The sequence below is a fragment of the Saimiri boliviensis genome, chromosome 11 (assembly GCF_048565385.1).
Source record: "Saimiri boliviensis isolate mSaiBol1 chromosome 11, mSaiBol1.pri, whole genome shotgun sequence".
NCBI classification, from domain to species: domain Eukaryota; kingdom Metazoa; phylum Chordata; class Mammalia; order Primates; family Cebidae; genus Saimiri; species Saimiri boliviensis.
Window position 1 is genome coordinate 23,496,354 of NC_133459.1, and position 5,726 is coordinate 23,502,079.

General features: G+C 46.2%; 1 pseudogene; it reads right to left on the bottom strand.

Annotated features, from left to right (window-relative positions):
* Window positions 1–4,367: 4,367 nt before the first annotated feature.
* LOC141580387 (heterogeneous nuclear ribonucleoprotein A1-like) lies at window positions 4,368–5,726 on the bottom strand (annotated as a pseudogene).

The window sequence follows — 5,726 nt, forward strand, 5'->3', positions numbered from 1 at the left end:
ATGCAAAAACAGCTGGCCAGGTGTGGTGGCTCATGCCTGTAAGCACTTTGAGGGGCCAGAGCGAGCAGATTGCCTGAGCTCAGGAGTTTGAGACCAGCCTGGGCAACATGGCAAAACTCCATCTCTACTAAAAATTAAAAAAAAAAATTAGCCAGGCATGGTGACAGGCACCTGTAATCCCAGTTACTCAGGAGGCTGAGGAAGGAGAATCGCTTGAACCTGAGAGACAGAGGTTCCAGTGAGCCAAGATCGCGCCACTGCACCCTAGCCTGAGCTACACAGCAAGAGTCTGTCTCCAAAGAAAACACGGCGTAGCACACCTTTCCCCCAGAGCACCCACGAACGCTTTTCTTATTACTTCCGCCTTGTGTACCTGTCAACACCTCCCAAGACAACAAACATAAAATGCCGGGGAATAAAACATCAACGTGCCCCAGCACACTTACTTCCAGATGCCCTAGTGTGACTCTGCTTACAAAAGGAACCTTTTTCCAGCTGCCAAAGTCACTCTCGGGGTGGAATCATAAGCCCACTCCTAGACAGGGTAATATGTTCCTCTACAGAACAACAGTGAGAGTTAAAAACTTGCACAGGAGTCCGGGTGTGATGGCTCATGCCTGTAGACCTAGCACTTTGGGAGGCCGAGGCGGATGGATCACAAGGTCAGGAGTTCAAGACCAGACTAGCCAACATGGTGAAACCCCATCTCTACTAAAAAAATACAAAAATTAGCTGGGCGTGGTGGCTCGTGCCTGTAATCCCAGCTGCTTGGGAGGCTGAGGTAGAATTGCTTGAACTGGGACTCCGGAGGCAGAGGTTGCAGTGAGCCAAGATCGTGTCACTGCACTCCAGCCTGAGCTACAGAGTGAGACTCCATCTCAAAAAAAAAAAAGAAAAGAAAAAACTCACACAAGTTCATGGACAGGCAAAGTGCCTCACGCCTGTAATCCCAGCACTTTGGGAGGCCAAGGTGGGCAGATCACGAGGTCAGGAGATCGAGACCATCCTGGCTAACATGGAGAAACCCTGTCTCTACTAAAAATACAAAAAATTAGCTGGGCTTGGTGGTGCGTGCCTGCAGTACTAGCTACTCAGGAGGCTGAGGCAGGAGAATCGGTTGAACCCGGGAGGCAGAGGTTGCAGTGAGCTGAGATCACACATTGCACTCCAGCCTGGGCGACACAGTGAGACTCCATCTCAAAAAAAAAGTCCTGACCGCACAGTTTGTTTTAGTCTCGTTTCCTTCCCATGGCCCGACAATGGCACACTGCAGGTTCATCTGTTCTGAATAGCAGCCTCCCGCCACCCCTAGTCACTCTGCCTGTGTCTCTCAGATGTTTAGTCCCACGGCCTGGGATGCTACACTTGGCCCGAGCCTTCTGGCTCCTCTCACTCAAGGCTTCCATTTAACCTAATGGACTAAGTAGGGAACCATTTCTATATGATTAATTAATTAGGGTCCAACTAGGAAGGATAACAATATAATAACGTAAGTAAGACTGCAAGGCCCAGCTGCTAGTCTATAAAAAGAACACCAAGAATAGCACCATTAGGAGGACATTCAAGACGAGGGAGCTAGGAGCAGTAGACTCAGTTCTGACTAATGCCAACTATGGCTCATGGGGTTCAAATTCAGGGTCCAGCTGGCCTGCCTTAGAGTTACCTGAGTTCTCTTTTTTTTTTTTTTTTTTTTTTTTTTTTCAGACAGAGTTTCACTCTTGTTGCCCAGGCTAGAGTGCAATGGCTCGATCTACACTCTCTGCAACCTTCACTTCCTGAGTTCAAGCAATTCTGCTGCCTCAGCCTCCCGAGTAGCTGGGATTATAGGTATGCGCCACCACGCCTGGCTAAATTTAGTAGAGACAGGGTTTCTCCATGTTGGTCAGGTTGGTATCTAACTCCCAACCTCAGGTGATCCACCCGCCTTGGCCTCCCAAAGCACTGGGGTTACAGGCATGAGCCACTGTACCCAGCTGAGGATTACCTGACTTCTCCAAGTTGTTGCCTTCTTTTGACAGATAGAAGAATTAATGTGTATTTGCCAGGGTGTTGTAGAAATTCAATAAATGCAATGTATGAAAGTTGCCCAGCACAAAATAGGCTCAAAACAGCTGGAAAATATTGCTTAAGAAATTCCAGACCAGGTGCAGTGGCTCACACCTGTAATCCCAGCACTTTGGGAGGCTGAGACAGGCAGATCACCTGATGTCAGAAGTTCAAGACCAGCCTTACCAACAAGGCAAAATCCTGTCTCTATTAAAAATACAAAAATGGTGATGCATGCCTGTAGTCCCAGCTACTGACGAGGCGGAGGCAGGAGAATCACTTGATGCCAGGAGGCAGAGGTTGCAGTGAGCCAAGATCACGTCACTGCACTCCAGCCTGGACAAAAAAGCAAGACCCTGTCTCAAATTAAAAAAAAAAGAAAGAAAGAAAGAAGGAAGGAAGGAAAGAAGGAAGGAAGGAAGGAAGAAAGAAAGAAGAAAAAGAAAGAAAGAAAGAAATTTCCATGCAGTAGCTGGTACTAAGGATGGAAATAAATGCAAGGAACTTTGTCAAATGTGCGCCATCCTGTTTTCTTGGCAAATGTCTTCTTTTTCTCTGAACTTTTAATCTGCATTCTCACCACAAGTCTCTTGAAAGCAAGTGCATAAAAATTTAAAACAGTTGTAAATTAAAATCCCAACAGGACTCATCTTTGTTGATTACAGATGGAGAAATAGTTGTTCTTTACAGATGAGTCAAGGTGATTCTAATTAGCGGGTTTGCTGGTTGGTATTTGTGTTTGTGGACATTAGCATATTAATGGAAAGCATCTCAATACCCTCTCTCCATACCTCACTCAAGCCTCTTGTTCCTCCCACACTGCTCCTACTCTCTCTCCCACCCGCCCCCCAAAAATGCTTTTGACCACTTCACTACTCAAGGTAGACCCATCTTGGGTCCCTCAACTCTCCTGGAGCTAATGGCCCAATTCCTCGAGGTGTTGCTAAATAATCTCATCTATCTAACCGTTTTTCTGTAAAGGACCAGATACAGTAAATATTTTAGGACATCTCTGTCAACTCTGTCACTGTAAGCTGAAAGCAGCCACAGACAATGTGCAAATAAGTGTGGCTGTGTTGCAATAAAATTTTATGTACAGGTCGGGCATGATGGCTCACTCCTATAATCCCAGCACTGTGGGAAGCCAAGGCAGGCAGATCACAAGGTCAGGAGTTCGAAACCAGCATGGCCAACATGGTGAAACCTCTGTCTACTAAAAATATAAAATTAGCCACGCGTGGTGGCACATGCCTATAATCCCAGCTACTCAGAGGCTGAGGCAGGAGAATCGCTTGAACCTGGGAGGCGGAGGTTGCAGTGAGCCAATATTGAGCCACTGCTCTCCAGCCTAGGAGACAGAGTGAGACCTTGTGTCAAAAAAAAGAAAAAAATACAGATTGCTGGGCCTCACTCCCAGAGCTTCTGACTCAGTACGTCTGGGTGGAGGCCAGAGAATTCATGTTTTTAGCAAATTCCCGGGTGCTGCTCTTCCAGGGACCACATTATGGGAACCACTGGCTACATGTTAAAAACCTAAAGGTATACTGCCACCTAGTGGGTAGTTCCTAGAAGTTCTCTATACCAACTATTACTTTGATTTTTAAAGTACACAAAAAATTACGTTATCTTTTGTCATGGAGAAGAATCAAATTCACAAAGCCAATTTGTCATTCGTATATTTGGAATTCCATAACCACATTCCAAGCTTCTTTCAAGAAGTGAGGTGTCACATTATTTACAATAACATGGCAGTGATTTTAAATCAAGTTAAACCAGAAACAGATTATTTTCCACCAGGGGAAAAACACTTTAAATAATCTAAATAGAATAAAACGGCTGCTGGCTTTGCTCTCTGGCCACTCTCCCACTACCAGATGCACATACCTCTCCTGAGAAGCAAAATCCACACCCAGTTCCACCTGGGGCCGCTGGTGAAATTCAGCAGGACATGGGTCAAAATTAGCTCACGTCCGACCCCAGAGTCTGAGCTCTTTGGACGCACAGAACTGTATCAGTAGTGAAGGACCTCATTAATAGGCAACTGTTAAATATTAGCTACACATGGTAGAAGGCAATAAAAGCTTCTTTTAAAAAAAAAAAAAAGACATTTATTCAGTGTCACGATCAGACTATTGCATTTAGCAATCAACAGCATGGGTGCAAAAAAAAAATCTACATTAAAACCCTTTGTTGGAATGCTCTACACTTTCCACAGAACAGAAACTAAAATAACCTGTTATACAATTAGTCACAAATACAGTCCTGGAGTTTTTTGAGCATACACATGAATATTTGTCTAAATCATGTCTTCTTTGTAGCAGCTAGGCCCTGCCACCACTGTGCCTGGCTGAGTTCACAAATCTTTTGTAATCTGTAGCTTCCCTGTCACTTCTCTGGATCTCCTCTCCTGCTAAGCTTTGTTTCCTAATTAAAATCTTCCGCAGCTGCCATCGATACTGACTGCTGCCACTGGAACCACCATAGCCACCTTGGTTTCGTGGTTTGGCAAAGCAGTGGCCGCCACCACCATAGGGGCCAGAGCTTCTGCCTCCAAAGTTTCCTCCCTCCATGAGTCCAAAATCTGAAGACTGATTGCTGTAATTGCCAAAATCATTGTAGCTTCCACCACCTCCAAAATTTCTTCCATTATGACCAAATCCATTGTAGCCATCCCCACTGCCACCACCACCACGGCTGCCACCAAAGCCACCATGACCACTGAAGTTTCCTCCATGACCAAAGTTGTCATTCCCACTGAAACCACCTCCACGACCACCACCAAAGTTTCCAGAACCACATGGACCTCTGGTTGGATGAAGCACTCGCCATCTCTTGCTCTGACACGGCTTTCCTAATGTCACAGCCATGGCCATTCACAGTATGGTATTTCTGAATGACAATCTTATCCACGGAGTCATGGTCATCAAAGGTTACAAAGGCAAAGCCCCAGCCGGGCGCGGTGGCTCAAGCCTGTAATCCCAGCACTCTGGGAGGCCGAGGCGAGTGGATCACGAGGTCAAGAGATCGAGACCATCCCGGTCAACATGGTGAAACCCCGTCTCTACTAAAAATACAAAAAATTAGCGGGGCATGGTGGCGCGTGCCTGTAATCCCAGCTACTCAGGAGGCTGAGGCAGAATTGCCTGAACCCAGGAGGCAGAGGTTGCGGTGAGCCGAGATCGTGCCATTGCACTCCAGCCTGGGTAACAAGAGCGAAACTTCGTCTCAAAAAAAAAACACAAAGGCAAAGCCCCTTTTCCTGCCACTGCCTCTGTCAGTCACGATTTCAATCACTTCAATTTTTCCATACTGTTCAAAATAATCTCTTAGGTGATGTTCTTCAGTGACTTCTTTAATGCCACCAACCAATATTTTTTTCATGGTTAAGTGGGCACCTGGTCTTTGAGAATCTTCTCTTGAGACAGCTCTCTTAGGTTCCACAACTCTTCTATCTGTTTTGTGTGGCCTTGCATTCATGGCTGCATCCACCTCCTCCACGTGACAAACCCAAAGCCCCTGGAGCACTTGGTGTTTGGATCTCTCATGACCACACAGTCCGTGAGCATTCCCCATTGCTCACAAAGGCTCCTCAGCCTCTCATCGGTTGTTTCAAAGCTCAACCCTCCAATGAAGGACTTTGTCAGCTGTTCTGGCTCTTGAGGAGACTCTGACTTAGACAT